This window comes from Microtus oregoni, unplaced genomic scaffold (genome assembly GCF_018167655.1).
Source record: "Microtus oregoni isolate MIOR12 unplaced genomic scaffold, Mior012 000009F_ref0000495, whole genome shotgun sequence".
Lineage (NCBI taxonomy): Eukaryota > Metazoa > Chordata > Mammalia > Rodentia > Cricetidae > Microtus > Microtus oregoni.
Window position 1 is genome coordinate 42,132,778 of NW_024543068.1, and position 21,377 is coordinate 42,154,154.

Consider the following 21,377-nt stretch of genomic DNA (forward strand, 5'->3'; position numbering starts at 1 on the left):
TAGCCGCCGAGCAGGCAGCCGGGGTGCTGGGGACGCAGCCCCGCTGCCCTTATTACTACACAGGAGTTTTAGATATTTTACAAGTAGACACTGCAGAATAGCTGTTACTTTTATTTTTATTTATTTATTTTTTTACTTTTTCCTGAAAATAATAAATTGGGTTAATTCAAAGCTTCCCAAGCTTCTCTTGTGTGACTCCTTTTGGCTGTTTTTTTCTTTAAACTTGAACCTTTCTATGCTACATGGTTCCAGAATGTCTGGAGCCAATAGCAAGACAACTTTGCTTCCATCTTTTTAAGCTGTCAGAGTAGCCAGCCCTTCTAGAAGGTGTCTGTTACTACTCGAGTGAGATGTTTAATACCTTAATTGGTATGAATGTTGTAAACTAACCCCCGTGTACCTCATTAACTAGCTATATTCAATGATACTACTGCCAGGAAGAATTGGCAGGCTATTAGCTTAAAGAAAATAATTCAAGGAAAAGAAAAGACACGAAACAAAAATTAACACCCAGTAGATAAGTTTCTCCTGAATTCAGAAGAATTAAAATCAGGTGTATTTGATTCTGAATATAAATCCTCTCCAAACTTGAACCCTGAGAACTTGTTGCCTGAATACTCTTGTGTTGTCATTATCTGCCTAATTACTCCTTTTTTCTTCATTACAAGCCAAGTGGCTTCTTCATGGAACATTTTTTTTTTAATGTTTCAACAGGGAGTTTTATTCCTCCTACAGCTGAGCATTGGTCCCTGCTCATCCCTTTCTGGAGGCTAGCCATGAAAAGGAAGCAGTTGCTAGCAGCTCATGCACTGTTGACCATTCATTCACCTTTGGATAGCCATTGGCCTACTGGATGGAGTCGCTCACCCAGAAAGATCTTGTTTTTAGAAAAGGCTCATCTGGGCACACAACCATCTTGCCTTATGGTGAAATGGTTCAATTTGCCATTCATGATTTGGAGTTTCTCAGGTGATCAGGCTGAGGTTTGGTTTCTGCCAGTTGCATCTTCAAAGGATGGATTTTTTTAAACTCTGGTCTTTGAAGAGTGGCAGGAGTGAGAATATGAGCAAAGAGGTCAAGACCACGATGGGGACAGCACTGAAACAGTCTACCTGAGCTAATGGGAGCTCAAAAACTCCAGCCAGACAGGGAAGGAACCAAACTTAGCATAGGGCCAAACTGGACTCTCTGAATGTGGGTGATAGCTGTATGGCTGGGACAGACTACAGTGCCACTGTCAGTGGCACAAGGATTTATCCTGACTGCTTGTACTGGCTTTTTGGGAGCTTATTCTCTTTGGATGGATACCTTGCTCAGCCTAGATATATTAGGGAGGGTCTTGAACCTTCCCCAAAGAATTGTGCCTTATCTTCTCTGAGGAGTGGATAGGGTGAGGAGGGAGAAGGTGGAAGGAATGGGAGGAGGGGGGAGTGGGAACTGGGATTGGTATGTAAAATGAAAAAAGAGTCTGTTTTCTTTTTTTAAAAAAAAAATTCTGTTCTACTCTGCTTTCTCAATAACCCAGTTCTTCAGAGAGAATCCCTTCCTAGTCATTTGCACAAGAAGTTCTGTCTTCGGCTTTGAATTTTGAGACCCAACTGAAGGCAGTGTGATTTTAGAAAGAAAGTAAATCTTTCTCAGCCAGAGAGTATAAAATCCTGCTCCCATCCCCAGATAGCCACAATAAACCATTCCATTCTGATAGAGTATTGGGATACAGGTCGAGCACTGGTATAATATTGCTGGCTCGTTAGCCGTGCAATTGCTGAAGTTCACCTGTGATGATCTTAATGCTCAGGACAAAGACAACTGTGTGCAACTGGGAAGCTGTTGCTGAGTGCCATTAGAGCCTAAAGGAGAAAAACAATCACAGACTCAGGCTCGATGGCCAACTTGAAGAATCCATGTTGTCTTGTCTGCAATTAAGGGTCTACAACCCCTGTTTCCATGAATACGATGGCCAGGCCCAGATTTCCCTGAGGATGAATTCAACCTTTTTTTATTTTTTAAATTTTTCTACCCCAATTAAGGATTAAGTCCTATGCTGGTGCTTCATCAGATCCAGACTATGCTAGACTTTGAGCCTTTAGTACGAATTTGGAAAAATAAAACTTTAGGACACTACTCTCAATACTTTTATGTATGTGTTACTCAATCAAACATAATTTACAAGAAGTTTGTAGATATTTATTGCTTTCAGGCTTGTACCTAAAAAGTGATGAAATTCAGTCAAGAAAATTATGCTGATATGAGGTGTCATTGCTCATTTCATGTCTAGCGGAATGGACCACATATTTCTGAAGAATTCAGGAGTTTAGGGAGTATGTCGTTTGTTTTTTCTTTTCCACAGTATTTTCTTCTTCCTCCTCCTCTTCCTCCTCCTGTTTTGTTTTGATTGTTTGGTTTTTTATTGTTTGTTTTGTGAGATAAGAATTCTCTATGTAGACCTGGCTGTCCTGGAACTCGCTCTGTAGATGAGGCTGGTCTCAAATTCAGAGATCCACTTGCCTCTGCCTCCTTAGTTCTGGGATTAAAGTCACGCACCATCACCACCCAACTTCCACAATGTTTTTTTCTGATGAAAAACCCCTTCACTGTATTTTCCTGCATGAATGTAGTAGGAGTGGCGGGCCACTTCCCGCCTCCCAGCTCCCGGCCACTAACTAGCTTTACCCAAAATAATTGCACGGAAACTGTATTCTTTTAAACACTGCTTGGCCCATTAGCTCTAGCCTCTTACTGGCTAATTCTCACATCTTTTTTTTTATGGTGAAAAAGTGTATATTTAGAATTAGCCGGCTGGGCTCAGTTTAGATGATTCCAATCTTGTTGGCAACATCCAGAGCATCATAATCAGGAGCCAACCGAACATACGCCTTCTTCTCTCCATCGGGCCTTATGAGGGTGTTGACTTTGGCCACATCGATGTCATAGAATTTCTTCACAGCCTGTTTGATCTGGTGCTTGTTGGCCTTGATGTCTACAATGAACACAAGTGTGTTGTTTTCTTCTATCTTCTTCATGGCTGACTCGGTGGTCAGGGGGAATTTGATGATGGCATAGTGGTCAAGCTTGTTCCTCCTGGGCGCGCTCTTCCGGGGGTATTTAGGCTGCCTTCATAGCCGCAGGGTCTTGGGACGCCGAAAGGTGGGCGATGTGTGGATCTTCTTCTTTTTGTGGCTGTGGACGCCTTTCAGCACTGCCTTCTTGGCTTTCAAGGCCTTCGCTTTAGCTTCGGCTTTGGGAGGGGCAGGAGCTTCCTTCTTCGCTTTCGGCGCCATCTTGACGAAAAACTAATTCTCACATCTTGATTAACCCATTTCTAATAATATGTGTAGCACCATGAGATGGTGGTTTACTGGGAAGGATCTTAACCTGCATCCATCTTGGAGAGGAGAGCTATAGGGTCTGCCTCACTTCCCTTATTCCCAGCATTCTGTTCGCTCTACTCCACCTATCTAAATTCTTCCCTATCATGCCAATCAGTTTTCTTTATTAATTAACCAATGAAAGCAACAAATAGATAGAAGAAACTCCCGTATCACATGAATGAATGCCATTAATTTTTTCCTTTGTATAAGAAATAATGATTCCTGTACCTTCTAAAATCGTTAAGATTTTCATGCTAAAATGATAAAAATCCTAGCAAAGATTGACAATTTTCTTCAGCTAACCTGTATGCTCCTTGTAATTCTCTTTCAGGGCAATCTCAGAGAGTTTGATGAGCATAGTTGCAAATTTCATTGTGCCTTTAGCTTCACACATTTTTCTGCTGTTCTCTGTACCCTGGGGTTTGATCGGGATGGACTGTGCCTGTGATCTTTGCACTCTGCCTAATGGTGAATTTCTTCAATGGGAAGGCAATGGCCAAGCACCATGGGTGGGTGGTAGTGGGATGAGGTGGGAGTGTTTGTTTTCCAGCTGCTTGGCTGGTAGTTTCCATTCACAGTGACTGGAGTTTTCTACCAGAAGCTGCAGCCCCTGATCTCTCTAAATTCTTTCACAATTTTACCAATTCCTCTATCATTTGTTTTCAGTCCGAGAGTGGTGTCTACCTTACATTGTCGCTCGCCCTAAACTGTGTACCATATCTTCTTGGCTTCCTAAGCCACGTTCATATGTAACAGCTTCTTTGCTGAACTTCTACGGTATCTTCAGTTGAGTGCCATCTCTCCTATTTTGACATTCCTTATAACACACAGTAAAATTCATTAGTACCCCCTGACTGTGAATTCTAAAGGTTTAAAGAGCCAATGTCACTTTAGGTCCCAGGTAGGATTTTTTTTTCAATGTCACTGTCCACTTAGCAAAATGTTACCCCTGTAGATAGAATTTTTATTAATGGAGATAAGTATTCTTATATTTATTGAGTATGTTTTCACTGTATGTTCATGACCTTTTTCCATAGGCATGCTTGTCTCTCATAATCTCTTATGGTAGGATTGTTAGTACATTATACTGCATCACAATGTACAGCAGCTCTAGTCTTTAGTCCTTTGACATTTTTTTTACACTATGCAGAGATATTCATTGTTTGTACTTTCAATGTCCAAGTTTTATACCTGACCTACACTCTCATGTTACAGCATCGCTAGTCTTTGGTAAGAGCAAAGAGTGTGTGACCATCTCTGGGCATGTCTGCTAGCAGCAGATTCATCAAGTCAAGGGCACACTGCTTTCTCAAGTTTCCTAGTTGCTGTCAAACTGCTCATGAAAGTCTTGTGTGCCCTTACAGCAGTCCCAGGTGGTGTGTATTCTTTCCCACTGGACTCAAATCACATCAGTATTTGGCATTTTCCCACTTCGGACTTCCTACTTCATTGAAGTAAGGACCTTGTAGTTTCAATTCACATGTTGTCAGATCTGTAAGTCTGCTGACGACAGTACATGTGCCGTCTCCTGGATCTCTTCTCCTCTAAGTTGTTCTTCTCTGCGGCTTTGAAACTTGCTTTTCATTTTTCATTAGAAAGTTTTCTACTATTGATGTGTTTTTCTTTTGTTGTTATATGAATTAGAAATGTCTTCTCCCATTTATGGCTTATCTTTTCAACTTACATAGTCTTTCAGTGAATAGAATTTTGGATTTTACTATAGTCAAATTCATCAATAGTTTCCCTTTGAAGTGTACTCTGTTTTGTCTTATGAAAAAAAATATTTTTTTTTTAAGACTTGAAGATCAGAATAAGTTGTCCGGTTTTGTTTGTTCCACATTTTTCTTTTAACATTTAGCTCTTTAATCCACAGTGAAAGATTGTGTGTGTGTGTGTGTGTGTGTGTGTGTGTGCGTGTGTGTGTTTGGGAGTGTATGTGTGTGTGTGTGTGTGTGTGTGTGTGTGTGTGTGCGGGTGTGTGTGCATGTGTTGAAGAAAATGGAGTATGCCCTGGACCTTATAACATTATGGTTTGTTCAGGAAAGCAACAACTGTACCTAATATGTCAAGTAAGTCACTTAATTCAGAGAATTTATTGCAAAAAAGGAAAAGAAAAAAAGAAATCACATTGAAGTAACAGAGGAAAGGATAAGAGAGTTTTTAAGAGGAAAAAACACCACCGCCAACAAGAACAAGAACAAGAAAAATGACGAACCAATACAAACATACCAGAAAGGTATCAGTAATTCTCCTGGAACGCAGCCCACACACCTGAGCCCACTGAAAATTAGGAACTCGCTGAGCCTGCTACCCCACTGTACTCCCAAACCCCAAGATCTCTCAGATGAAATTACAGGTAGAAAGAGAGAAAGCCGTTGATTATTTTTCAGAATTCTTTAAAACAAGCAAAAACTAAATAATATGTTTAGATAACATGCTGTTTTCTACACTTATCCCCCAGACCACAAATGGTGATGTTTGTCACCCTTTCTCTCCTACTGACTCCTGGTGCTTTTGTTTCCTGTCAGATTTCCAGTCAGTTGCCATGCTTCCCTGTTTCCCAGACCTTCTGCTGGGGTGGTTGTTGTGGTAGTTTGACTAGGAATGGCCCCCAAGGGCTCATATATTCAAGTGCATGTTCATTCAGGAGTGGATAACTTGACTAGGATAAGGAGGTGTGGCCTTGTTGGAGGAAGTGAGTCACTGGAGGTGGGCTTTGGAGTTTTAAATGTTCAGGCCCGATATCTCCCTCTGCCTACTGCCTGTGAATCTGGGTATAAAACTCTCAGGTACTCTCCATCACCACGTCTGCCATGATGAAAATGGGTTAAACCTCTGAACTGTAAGGAAGCCCTAATTAAATCTGCTTCTTCTTAAGAGTTCTCATAGTAGGCTAGGCAGTGATGGTGCATGCCTTTAATCCCAGTACTCTGGAGGCAGAAGCAGATGGATCTCTATGAATTTAAGGCCAGCCTGATCTACAGAGAGATTTCCAGGACAGGCTCCAAAGCAATAAAGGGAAACCTTGTCTCCAAAAGAAGAGAAAAGAAAAAGAAAAAAGAAAGAATTGTCATAGTCTTGGTGTCTCTTAACAGTAATAGAACACTAAGACAAGACATAAGTTAAGTATTGTATTTTCATACTCTCAAATAGCTTCTCTGAAAATATCATATTCAATTGACACAACATCTAAGAGAAATTTGTGACTTCAGAAGACACTCAGATACAGAATTGCCTTAGGACATTAGTACCAGTCAAGGTTATCTGAGCCTTTGTCATTTTTGCTGAGAATTTGTCTTGCTGTGTCTCCCCTTTTCAGGTTAACAGTTGCTCTTGTTCCAAGATAGTAATGTTGAGGTCATTTGGACTTGTCTACTGTGTACCGAGGAGTCATTTGGACTTGTCTACTGTGTACCGAGGAGTCATTTGGACATGTCTACTGTGCACCGAGGAGTCATTTGGACTTGTCTACTGTGTACCGAGGAGTCATTTGGACGTGTCTACTGTGTACCGAGGAGTCATTTGCTCAGTCTTTAGTCCTTTATCTCTGTTGTCTGCTGAATCAACAGCTTTCTGCATGAAGAACATTAGTGAGAAAGTTCTTTCTGAAGTCTTGAGATAGTCATTGTAATCTACTTTTATTTGTGGAAATGCCATTTGATTCTAACTTGCATGATATGTGTGTATCCTCTTCCATCAGAAAAGAGCATTGGCTCTTCTGGATCTGGAGTTACAGACGCCCCTGAGCTATCTGGTGTGGGTGCTCAAGAAGAAAGTGCCCTTAACCACCTCTCCTGCCCCTATGTGATACCTGATTCTAAGAGTAAAGTGTCCAGGTATCTCTCTAGATATACACCCCCCCACCCTGCAGACACATACATGTTGAAATGGGTTGATGAATGGATAGATAGGTAGATAGATAGACAGACAGATAGATCGAATGTTTTTATATGTACTTTAGATAATATTGTATTACTTTCTTAGATTTTTTTATTCCTCTCTATTTCAATCAAATTAATTGTGTTTATGCTTCAAATTTATTATTTGAAGTTCCTGTGGTCTAATTCTGATCTTTGTTCCTTACTGGCTAATCTTTAGTGGATCTAAATATCAGGTTAATAGATCCCATATTAGTTTAATAGAATTCCCCCCAATGGCTTTGCTGGTTGATAGACTGAGCCCACAGTCCTGCATGAGTTCAAGCTTATGTGCCAGGTAAAAGGTTGACTGTCTTACTCTCCAACTCAAGCAGCTCCCAAGCCTTGTTTTGTGATCTGTCATCTTCATTTACCTTGCAGAACTGACTATTACCTCCCTCCTCCCACCCACAACCTGACAGGCTGTCAACGTGCAGCCCTGCTTTCTGAAGCCAGTCTCTTTTCTCCTTGCTTTAGCTCCTGAGGACTTTATGGTTTTTTTTTTTGTGAGTCTGGCTAGGCATTTTAAATATTGCTCTTTGTGGTTTTCTCCCAGTTTTTTTCAGATGTTTGTGGCAGAGGGGTTTCTGTGTCTCTAATCAGTCCTATTGCTCAACATTCGAGTCTGACCATTTCATCATCTAGCATCGGAACCGTCTGTGCGACTTGTCCTAACTGTGTCTCCAGATCTGAAAATAAAGGTTGTCAATGTCTTCTCTCTGCTGTGCTTAAGGCTGGACCCTGTGTGGAAAGTGATCTCCTTGTCAGAATTTCCAGGTCCAAGTCGATACTCCTAGTGCTCAATGTCAAGGACACTTCTAGCACATAGTTTTAGACTTTAACTTTTTCCCCTTTGCTCACATGACACTGGCTTGAGGACATTCCTGGTTCAGTTTCAAATCAGATGTTTATTTTACAATTCATTGCAGGTAATGTGAGGGAATGGAAATAGCAGTGAATGTGTCCAATGACTGGAGTGTGCACACTGCTGAGTGAGTGTGTGAAATGACTGGAGTGTGCACACTGCTGAGTGAGTGTGTAATGACTGGAGTGTGCACACTGCTGAGTGAGTGTGTGTAAGGACTGGAGTGTGCACACTGCTGAGTGAGTGTGTGAAATGACTGGAGTGTGCACACTGCTAAGTGAGTGTGTAATGACTGGAGTGTGCACACTGCTAAGTGAGTGGCGTGTAATGACTGGAGTGTGCACACTGCTGAGTGAGTGTGTAATGACTGGAGTGTGCACACTGCTGAGTGAGTGTGTAATGACTGGAGTGTGCACACTGCTCAGTGAGTGGTGTGTAAGGACTGGAGTGTGCACACTGCTAAGTGAGTGTGTGAAATGATGAGTGTGCACACTGCTGAGTGAGTGTGTGAAATGACTGGAGTGTGCACACCGCTGAGTGATTGTGTAATGACTGGAGTGTGCACACTGCTAAGTGAGTGTGTGAAATGATGAGTGTGCACACTGCTAAGTGAGTGTGTGAAATGACTGGAGTGTGCACACTGCTAAGTGAGTGTGTGAAATGATGAGTGTGCACACTGCTAAGTGTGCCCTTCAGTAAAAGCATTTGTCATTCTGTTTGAGACTCTCAAGCTCTCTCTGTATGTGTGTGTGAGAGAGAGAGAGAGAGGGAAAGAGAGAGAGAGACAGACAGACAGATCTGGAAATATGCAGCTCATCTGGGATTTTTATTTAAGTACAAAACATTAAATTTTGCTTTTAATTTATAAAACAGTAATTTTAAAGTCATTCATAAAAATGAAATTAAAGGGCAATTCAGTGTTTTTTTTTTCTCTCAACTCAGGGGAAAAAAGTCCTTATGTAGGTTATTTTAAAACTAGGTAAGAAAATGGACTGATGAGATTTCAGTAGGAGTCCATTAATTAGCCTTGTAGGTGTGGAGGTTACATGAAGGTCCGGAGCTATCTGACCCTGAGCATAGTTGGAGGAATTAAATATATCCCCCAAAGCTTGCAATTAAAGAACTAACTTTGGTGTCTCATTCTTTGCAATTCTGCAACACTCCAGTGCAGTCTCCACATCCTGTTCCCTCCCACTTTTCTACTTGGCATGAGTCATGTAATCTAATGAAGGCCATGGATGATCAACAGATGTCACTAAAGAAACTCAGAGCCCTAGCTGCCCCATGAGCCACGAGCCTCCTGCAATAGTGATTCACACATACACACAAACACACACGCACATGCACACACACTCACACATACACACATGCACATATACTCAAACACACCCACACACACGCACATACACACACACTCACACATACACACATGCACATACGCTCAAACACACTCACACACACGCACATACACACACACTCACACATACACACATGCACATATGCTCAAACACACTCACACACACACGTGTGCACATACACACACTCATGCACATATACAGACACACACAAACACATACACACATACACACAAACACACACGCACATACACACACACTCACACATACACACATGCACATACGCTCAAACACACTCACACACACGTGCGTGCACACATACACGCACACACACGCTCGCGCGCTCACTCACACACATGCACGCACACCCACTGAAACACACACGAGCAGTTACACACACACATGCACACACATACACTCACTCACACTCACACATACACACACATGCACACACACTCAAACACACATTCACACAACGTGCGCACATACACACACTCATGCACATATACAGACACACACAAACACATACACACACACACACACAAACACACACACACACACACACACCGAAGCCAGAGCATGCCTTTTACTGAGAATGCTGGGAAGGACATTTGTTGCTCTTTTCCCTCTTGGCCTTGTTGAAACTTTTAACATTTCAAAGGTGAGTCACTCTTTCCTTTTTCCCTTTCAAACTTAAGCAGGTCCATTTCGTACCAGTGATTAATGAGGTCATTTTTTTCTTTAATTTTCTTTAATAGCGCTAAAAGACCTCAAACCCTGTGATATAATTTCCTCAAATAGCGCCGGTAGCATTTTCTAGGCTCTTTCAACTCTCTCTGTGGGACTGGAGTTGTTCCTGGGGAAATGTACCTCCCACAGACTTCCAGTAGATGGCAGGTACACTACTTCTAACATCTCACAATGTGGGGGAAAAAAAAGAAAACCAATGTCTCAGTTCATAAAAATAGGTGGTTACTGTGTTTTAGTCTCAAGTGCAATGGAAAGGGGGGAGGAGAACTTGTGTTTATGGATCTAGCATCGTATTATCATATAAGTATCTGCTTATTTTTGTCTTCTACTAAAAATACAAATGCAACAAATGAAAATATATCTTTATCAGGGAATGCCTGTAATTCCAGATTGCAAATTAAGCACTTAAATGTTGAATAATATAATCACCATGTTATAGGTGTTAATTAAAGTGCTTGGTGAACAAAGATACATTTAGCAATTTTTAAATATAAATTTTGGAGGATGAGAAACTATTGTTTTATGACAATTACTATCTAATCGGCTTCCATTTACATTTTATTTATTCCTTTCTTATGCCAGACTTGTGGATGGCAGAAGTGTAAATGCAGATACATACATGTGGAGACAGACATCACAATCATTGCTTTGTTTTCCAAGAATAATTAATCCCACAATGATTTTCCCACTTACTATAGATATGGATTCCTTCAATATTCTTGGAAGGAAGTTTCTTCTGTCATCTATGGTAAGAAACAAGGAAAAACACCTCTGTTAGATTAAAAAAAATTAGAGTGATTTTTTCCCTACATAGAAAGATGTTTGTTCTTTCTAAAGAAGGTCTCTGTGAGAGCTTAAAAGTACTGTATAGCCCTCCATATACATGCTTTCATTAAAAATACGAACAGCTCAACACATGTAAAATAGCCAGGACTTTCAGAAATCCTAGGCTTTTGAGACACTCCATCCAATTACCTCTTCCCTTCAACTCTCATTCACCAAGGGCACACCAATGTCAGGCGTTATTATCCTAAAGCACCAAGGACTTAATAATACATTTTATTAAAACAGAATCAAATCAACTTAGCTTACCGTTTAAGGGGAATGACAGACAGAAGGTAAAGGAAATGATTAAACTATATAATATTACATTGGAGAAGATCAAAGAAAGATCCCAATCAAAATCCCATAGCTACAATTTTTATGGGATTTCAGCCATATATGTTTTGTGTGTGAGCAACTTATGTGTAACATAAATGTAGAAATTCACCAGGAAGTAATGATGTATGATTTAAGTCCAGGGACATGCTAACTACCCTCATTTGTTCATTACAGGTTGATTTCTTTTGTGTATGTTTTTGTTTATTTGTTTTAATACAGGGTCTCTCTGTATAGCTCTGGCTGTCCTGGAACTCACTTTGTGGATCAGGCTGGCCTCAAACTCATAGAGGTTTTCCTGTCTTTGCCTCCTATGTGAAAGAATTAAAGTTGTGTGCCACCATTCCTGGCCAGGTTGAATGTTTTACATTAACAAATTATATCCCAACTTCTAAATATCAGGAAAAAAATAGTTTCTCAAGTTAAAAAGAAAGAACATTAAAAGGCATATTTAGTTAATCCAAAGCAGAGTTGTAATCATTTTTTTTTAATATCTCTCTGAAGTAATTCCAGAATTTAAGAATGTTGCTTTGATTCCCTTTTGAAGTGATCTACTTTTGGGGCTTTTTGTGTTTCCCGTAGCAGAAGGCAAACTCAGAATGAGCACAAACAGAAAGCCAGCAACGTAGCAGAACTCCACAGGTGCTGTGACCTATGCTTATGTCACGTGATTTCTAATTGGTCATTAATGAAAACCCCGAGTCAGATATTAGGGGTGAAAGCTACGCCATCAGAGAAGCAAAGGAGCCAGCCATTAGTTCTTACGTCTTTGGATCCTCAGAACCAAGGGAGCAGGATCCTGTCCCTATGAATCCTCGGACTGAATGCCTTCTCTATGAAACCTCATACTGAATCCTGAGCTTCTGTCTCCTCCTGCCTTATATGCCTCTCTCTGCTCAACCATATTTCTTTCTGTCTCCACCCCACTTGTGGATCTGTTTCTCTTTTAGACTGACTCAATCTCGTGTACTTTAGAGTGGGTTGGCCTTGAACTCACAGGTAAGCTTTATTTGTTAAAGCATAACATATCACTACCCACTATCCATGTGTTCTCCCACTCAGGCCCCTTCTTTTATCTGATCTCTCTACCTCTTCTTGTTCTTGTCCCATTCTTCTCTTGTTCACTGTCCTTTCTTCTCCATTCTGCACAAAGGCAGACCACACTCAGAGATTCTTTCATCCTACCCATTTCGGGATGAGGCTCTCAAAAGCCATTGAGCCAAATTCTCCTCGCTCTTATTTCTAAGTTTTCATCTGACTAGTTTAGACCCATCCAGTCAGTTCAGCAACAAGGAAGGAAAGGAATGGTTCTTTTTTTTATTTTAATGACACTTGATAGTAGGAAGAAGGGAGTCATGTGTTGTGTCCATTATAACCAGGTAACATAGAATAGAGGACAGGTCTATTTGGGTAAGTAGATAAAATGGTCCAGCAGAGAATGCAGTTGATCCAACAGATCAGTTTTTTCTTTTATTGGGGTCTTCAGTTCCATTTGCTCATTTGCCTGCTCAGTCAGGCATGTCATGTGTGCTCCTTGCCGTCACAGCCAAGGGGAGTTCTAGAATCACATAGAGAGGTTGTACTTTTAGAAAAGCCTTACAGGAATTGAAAAACCCTTCAGCTCCATCAAAGAATCCTCCATTCCCAACCACTCCCAATTAGTTCTACTTAGAAAGCAACGATGGTGGAAATAATTCTGTTAACAGTGAAGAATCCTACCAAGTATTTTCTATGCTAAATAGAACTTGGGAATAGGTGAACTCTATTCTCTCAAACTCTCTCTTAAGACAGACACATCACATAGATAGACCAGGGTCACTGAAAAAGAAAAAAAGAAAGATGTAGGGAGTTCCTCACTAGCTGAAAAATATAATGATTGCTTTAGAATATGCTCGAAAATGATAAAAATCAAACTTAAAGAAATCTAAAACAGCAGATTTTGAGTTAGACACGTGGCAGATGAAGACCAGTGCTACAGGTAAAGGGTGAGAGTACTACTCTAGCCATCAAGAGAAATAATTCATTGTTGAGTTCATGAAATTTCATTAAAGAAATATGGGGGGAAAGCCAAGGGTAAGGCTGAGAAGTAGGAGATGTTTATCATTTGGATAGTCTTGCCAAGACTGTACATATGCAGGAACGTTGAGTTAATTATAAATATAAGAACTGAAGAGGAATTGTAGATAGGCTTTTCTGGGGGCATCTTCTGGGCTTCCTGTTGCCCAGAATTTGATAACCTGAGACTCCATTCTCTATTTTGCTTGGCTCACAGTGTCTCTCAACTGTGTTACTTTTGCGTTCACAGATGGAGACATTTCCACTGGATCATGCTTAATGCTTTGGAAGCTCTAGAAAGACAGGGTATCTCTCTAGATCATCAAACAAATTGTGGACCCTCTACTTTCAATTACTAGTGTTGGCAAGTGAGCCAGGTACACAAATGTGGAAGATAAAAAAAGGTCACTCACTTGATGTGGGATCACCGTCTGGATGCTGTGAATATCATTACTTAATAAAGAAACTGCCTTGGCCTGTTGATAGGGCAGAACCAGGTAGGCGGGGAAAATTAACTGAATGCAGGAAGAAAGGAGACAGAGTTGAGAGAAGCCATGGAGCCTCCACTGGAGACAAACACGCTGAAACTTTGCAGGTAGGCCATAAGCTTGTGGTGATGCACAGATTAATGGAGATGGGTTAAATTCAGATGTAAGAGTTAGTCAGACATATGCTTAAGCTATTGGTCCAACAGTATTGCAAATAATATGGTTTCTGTGTGATTATTTCCGGGTCTAAGCTTCTGGGAAGCCGGGAAACAAGTGGTCTCCTCTTACTTCATTCACTGTCTTGCAAAATGCCTTCTGGGCTGCAGTACATGTGTGTTGTCTTCTCATGCCATGCTCCTCTTCTTTGCAGAGTGTGCACCTATCTTCTTCTTGTTCCTTAGAAACAATCGAGAGTTAGTGAATTGTTTCTGAGGGCGTAACCCAAAATTGTACACACTATTGCCTTCTCAACAGGTCCTTCTTTGTTGTTCCTAATTCTATTTTTTTTGATGTGCAATCTATACATCTTGTATGCTACAACCTATATCCCTCATCTCTTTCTCCCTCTCCCTCCCTTTATGACATATATATATATATATGTATATAATTGTAGTTGTGTTTGTGTATGTGTGTGTGTGTTGTGTGTGTGCGTGTGTGTGTGTGTGTGTGTGTGTGTGTGAGAGAGAGAGAGAGAGAGAGAGAGATGATGTCCTAATGATATATTCTCGATTCCCACCCAGATCAGGATTCTCATTTTGTTTCAGCTACCTTCTAGTAACATAACTCATCATCACTGCTCCTGGAGCCCCATGCCATGACTATTTGTTTGCATACAATCAGTGTATAAATTTGTGTGAAATTCTAACCAAGAGTTTCTTGCCTTTAAGCAACTGAAAAAAAGCCTAAGAGACCAGAAGGTGGGAATAATGACCACATGACCAAAAAAAAAAAAATCCCTAATCAATAAAAAGAACTTAGCATTAAAAGTTTTCAAAGCAATCGGCCAGATACTTACTATCTTAAATGGCGATTGGGAAAGAGTAATAATACTGCTTCCAGAATGGTTAAATATTAAAATAAGTTTATCTCCCCCAAATGTGGAGTAGTTACATTAGTGAAAAGTATATAACAGCACTTTATAATTCAAATGTACAAACTTTGTAGGTAAATTTGGAGTTACCTACCCATCCCAGACCCAAATGCCAATATTTAAGGATTCACTCTGTTTCCTGATTTACAGAACATGCTACAGCATTGAAAGAAAAAGAAATTTGCAAGCTTCTTTCAGAAACTAAAAAACCAGATTCCTAGAGACAGGAGATGAATTAAAAGCATAAAGACTATGCTCAGGCAGTAGTCTAGTTGATCTTTTATAAGCGTTTCCTGTGTGTTCCAATGATTGATACAATGTCTTGATTTTTTTTTTTATGGAAATTTGCACACTTGGTAGGTTCTTCTATCTGCTCTGTCAATGGCTTGTGCAGTAGCATTTTCCTCATAGAGAATACAGTGACCAAAGTTTGGTAAGTTTTTTTTCTTTGTTTTGAAACAAGGTCTCACTCTGGTCCTAAGCTCTGGTGCTAGTCAACTATAAGGTGTCAGTCTTGCCTTGGCCTCCTAGGTGTTGAAGTAGCACGCCAGATACAGTTTTGTTATTTTTCTTTCAGATTTAAAATTCGGTAATAAACATATAGAAATGTACATAGCATTCATTTAAAACCACGGTACTTAGCATAGACGTATATTAAAAAGTGAAATGAATAAGGTTAAGGATAGTGAAGGATTTTCTTAGGCTGCCTTTAACTACAAATTTTTCCTTCATCCTCCAAGGCATCATTGAGGCTTCATCAGTTGGTTTTGCTTATCTTTTGGAAACAATAAAAATTGACATATATTACATATTATATCTGATCTCTCTTAGGTAATCTTTTGTTGATTTATATTTATTATAATTTATACACCTTATAGTTGATTATTATCTAGGCTCTTTCAAGTCTGGAACTATTAAGAAAAATCTCTCTGTTTTGAAACACATTCCTCGCTCGCCTCCCCCAGCAGTTGCAAATTGCTTGTCATTAGTAGGTAATAGCCAGTTTCCCAAAGTGCTTACTTAAGCCAACTTACAGCCCCACCTACAATGTAATGAGAATTGCCTTTTTGTTTTGCATCATTAAAGACATTTGATTTTTCATCCTTTTTAGTTTTTATCATTCGCGTGGTGTGTAGTACAAAAGGAAGTTTTGAAGAAATTGTATTTTAATTAGTTTTAAGAAATGGTACTGAGAGACCCTGTGTGCTGTTTGCCAGGTTTCTTTTAATGTCAACATCTTGAGCTCTACACCTCTGACTGACTTCAGTACCACCATGAAAAACACTGTCTCGATCATCAAGAGGATCCCCACATGTGCTTTACCCCATTCACAATCATCTTGTTCTCACACTGTCTCGATCATCAAGAGGATCCCCACATCTGCTTTACCCCATTCACAATCATCTTGTTCTCACACTGTCTCCATCATCAAGAGGAACCCCACATGTGCTTTACCCCATTCACAATCATCTTGTTCTCTACTTCTGCACATTTGCCATTTAAAGAAAGCTATATAAGTGAAACCAGGTCATTTAATATTTTGAGCTTGAATGACTTTCCAGAAAATTATGCCAATGTGTTTTATTTCCTTGAATAGTATTTCAGGAAAAGTATATAATACAATTTACAGGTTACCCATTTACCCATGGAAGGACGTTTGGGTTGTCAGCCCCCCCTTGCTATTACAAATAACTCTTGCATAAACATCTATAAATAAGTTTTTGCATGAACATAAATATTCTTTGCTTTGAGATAAATATCCAGGAACAGGTCATATTATAGTTGCATGTCTAATTATTTAGAATAAACTGTCTATATTTTTCAAGAGTAGTTATTTTGCATTTTCAAGAACAGAGTGTGAGTGATTCAGTATTTCTACTACTTTTGGTTATTGCATAGTGATTGCCCATTTTGGTTTAATTTGCCTATTAGTCTTCTTTCCTTTTTCCTTCCTTCCTTCCTTCCTTCCTTCCTTCCTTTCTTTCTTTCTTTCTTTTTTTCTTTCACATAGTATCTTGAACAAGTCAGGATGGGTTTGACCTCACTATGTACTTGAAGATCATCTTGAACTTCTGATGCTCCTACAACCAATTCCTGAGTGCTGGGATTAAAGGTGTGTGCCATCATGCCTGGCTATATTATTTGCTTTCTTTGATGATTAAATTTTAGTCTTTTAAATTCCTGTCTCTTGTTAAACATGTAGTTTGGAAATACTTTTCCTAGTCTTTTGCTCGTCTTTGCAAACTCTGAGTCTTTTGCAGGGCAAATATTTAGTATTGTATAAAATCCTATTTATTGTGGATTGTATATTTAGTATCAAGACCAAAAATTACTGCCTTATCTAACTTATATCCAAAGGTTTTTGTAGGTTTCTAGAGTAGAAAATATCAATGGTTTTACTCAGTCCTAGATGATACATACTATAACACAGAACTCTGGCGACATGTAACTATTGATGTAATAGTGGCATAAGGCTACGGGGTTGAGGAACCACTTTCTCTTGGATATGAGGCCTGCTCTATAGGAGAGATTTTATTTCTGGTACTGTAAACTTGGTCAAAATCTCATGACTGAGGAGATCACAAGACCCAAGGGAGAACCTCTTATTGTTTTGGTACACAGTCATGTGGTCAAACTGCGTTCTAAATATTTGTGTTCATACCCATAGATTTGTGCTGTTCTCATTTGATCACAGAATCTTCTTTTTGCAATGATTAGTGGGTAATGCTGAGATGCACAGCCAATCAAAGGGTAGAGTATAAAGAACCCTGAGTGTTCAGTCGTAGGGGGCCGTATATATACAGCCTCCTCCCATGAAGGGCTCAGAAAACATTTCAGAATGTGGGTAGAGAGGAGAGCTATGAGTTGCTGATTTCTGGATATGATGTGGTGGATGTACACATTAGCTCGCAGAAGCTGTGTTTACCTGCACAAGATCTGTACAAGATCAAGTCAGTTAAAATTTCAACACAGACTAGGGAGAGTCTACTGAAGCTGGATCTGCATCAGAGGTGTTAGTGCTTTCGATGGCTGATGAGAGAGGGAGAGACATTTCCTACGGGGATGTGGCCACTGGTTGGTTGCCCAGGCTCCATTGGATGGCCATGCCATCATGTACATAGGGGCAACATTAGTTGGGCATGGTGTTATTCATAATAAAAATAAATAAAAAGAGGACATGAGGTCTGGAAAAAGTATGGGGCCCTAGTGGGGAGTTGAAGGGAGGTAGTGGTGTATGGATATAATTTGTATTCGCTGTATAAATGTATGGTTTTTTTTTAAACTATTATTTTATAAAATTGTTTTGTTTTTATATATTTTATAGATAATGCATTTCATTTAAGTTGATACTCAACTCAAATTCATTTTTCCCACAGGATATGAGGTTTATGGCAGGATATTTTCTTTATAAATTTGTCGTTCAATTGCTTTCTGTGGTTTACTCAAAGTTTTCCTTGTAAGTCACTTGAACTTTCTCCACCGCTTTGTAGGTGCCAGCCAGGCATATTGGTTCTCCAGAGTCTTCAGTTCACTGATCTGCCTGTCTACATCTACTAGTAGTCTTGGCTATTAGATGCATAAAATGTATCTTGAAATTTTGAAAACTGAGTCTTACCACTGTCTTATTAATGTTTAAAATTGTCTTAATTATCCAATTTCTTTGACTCTGTTAAAATATTTTATAAAGATTTTCCACATATACAAAAACAGTGAAATGATTTTATAGTCATTATATATATATAAATAAACTGTATATAAAGAGAAATAATAGCGCTACAATATTAAACTTTAAACCATAAAATGGTTGGTTTTCCATTATCTAGATTTCTTTCCTTTACCAGTGTTACATAGTTTTCGGTATACAATTCTTATTCATTATTTTACTTATATGTAAATTTATTTTAAGCAGTTGTAGACAATATATTTTTATTTTAGTGCATATGTAATCATTGCTAATATATAGAAATACAATTATTTTTTTCTCTTTAATTTGTGATCATGTCGCCTTAATGAACTCACTTATTACTTCCAGAAACTTTTTTGTTCCTGACTCATTTAGAGGTGGCATTTAGCACAATGAGATGGAATTGGCCAGGGCTCCCCTTCCTTTCCTAAGTTCTAAGTTCCCACAGGAGTTAAAATTCAATGTTGGCTTCAGTAGGTAGATGATATTTGAGCTTTAATATGGGGAGAGTTTGGCAACAATGTAGCACAGAGAGCACAGGCTTTGAAGAAATACTGTGTCATTGCCAGCTACTGGTGTTAGCAAAAGAGATAACTGACTGTCTCGTGGGACACCAAAGCTGGGCTCGTAGAAGCAACCCCCACCCCCAATTGATTATGAGAGCAGACTAGGTACTAGTTACAGCTGCTTACAAAGCCGTTCTATTAACCATTCCATCAAGCAGATTTGGGCATTTTCTCCCCCTTTTCTGGCTTCTTAGTAGAGAAAAGAAGCATGGAGGACAGGTAAGAAGTGGATGTAAAAAGATCAGTCTCATTGTTTGAGTCTTTCCAAGTCTATAGGCTGAAGAATTAGTCCCAACATGACACTATTGGAAGATGCTGAACCTTAAGAAGGTGGGGACTTCGAGGAGTCTTTAGGTCATAGGGAACACACCCTCAAGGGGGTTGTGAGTCTCCTGTATTTGTTTGTGTGTTTGTTTGTTTTTCTTCTTTTTGCTTTGCTTTCAGGCTAATGAGCACGAAGAGTTTTGCTTTGCTGTGTGAGCCTACCACAAGTCTACCTCATCTGAGGTCCCAAAGTCAAGGGCTGCCCTATTGTGGATTGCAACCTTCTAACTCTAGAATCTTTTTACTTCTTTATAGGTTAATTACTTATGGTATTTTCTTATGGTAACACTAAACTGACAAATACAGTAATATATATATATATATATATACATACATACACACATTTACACATATAGCATAGGTGAAAATATTTGGGAAACATATTAAGTAGTATGTGTATTGATTTACTGCACTGAATTTTGGATAACATAATAACAGGAAATACAAAGGAAGAAATTATATATAATGTACCAAACTCATTTAAGATACACACACAGAAAATATTAAGGATGGAATTATAGATAATGTACCAAACTCATTTAAGATACACAAACACACACACACACAAACACACACACACACATGAATACCTTCTGAGAAATGTTAGGCTGTATATATTCAGTCAGGGGAAAATGCATGTTTATTTCAATTCAGCTGTTAAGTAATACAAATATTTCTTACCAAAAATATAATCAAGCAAGTACTCTTTGCAGCAGAACTGGTGGTGAATATGAATATCAAAAGGTTCAGAGTCCTTTGATCTGTGTACAGGCTGCAAATGTTTGAAGCCTTCAGCAGTTATCAACTGTTTAAATGACCCTGTTTTCCAGAACAGAACATTCTTGAGAAAATATTTCTTTCTGAGCCTTTGGTTGCTGTAGAACGAGATAAACAAGTTTTATTGAAGCAAAAATAGGTAACTTTTTTTTTCAAGAAGTAAACATGTTCTTCTAAGAAGAACATTTATCATCAGAAATGTCTGATTGTTTCCTGAATGTTAACTTTGCAAATGTATTCCTATTTCTATTTATCTCTATTGGAACCCTTCCCCGAAGCACACTCATTTCTAAACATGATTTTTTTGTATATTCCTCGTGATCTCCCAAGACACATACGCATATACACAAATATACATGTACATCTTTATACACTTAGAAAGACATACACATAACACACACACACATATAAAGAGAGATGTTCACACACAGGTATATACTTATACACACGCAAACACACACATACACGCACACACACACACACACACATATATATATATATACATACATACATACATACACAGGCACCTAGACATATACACACACAGGCATAGACACATGCACATATGTATCTTTTTTATTTTTCTGTAAAAATGCATATAAAATTATTCATTAACATCAAATACTTTTCTAATATATACCAGCTGTATTTAGTTTTTACAAGACAGGGCAAATGTGGACTAAAAGTGATTATTTCTTAATGGTTGGATTTCTGAAAGGGGAAATTGAACAGTGTAAACACTCCTTTATCTTTAACTTACCTGCACTATGGTTAAGAGACCCAACATAAAACCTTGTTGGAGAAACTTCAAATCAAGCTGTCAGAGTTAGTCTGTTCTTATTTTGAGCCCCTGCAATTGAACTGAAATTCAATTCTTTATGTAAAACACACTTTCAATCACTTGTGTCTTGTTCCACAACATTCAGAAAGTCCTCTCAGTGAAAGGAGTTATTGTTGGAAGTATAAGTGTGATTGC

General features: G+C 39.0%; 1 protein-coding gene and 1 pseudogene across 1 annotated transcript in view; one reads left to right on the forward strand and one right to left on the reverse strand.

The window, feature by feature from the left end:
* The window catches only part of Prkd1 (protein kinase D1), a 394,421-nt gene that overhangs the window by 50,799 nt on the left and 322,245 nt on the right, over positions 1–21,377 (forward strand). The gene's annotated exons all lie outside the window — the stretch shown is intronic.
* On the reverse strand, positions 2,758–3,281 carry LOC121452251 (annotated as a pseudogene).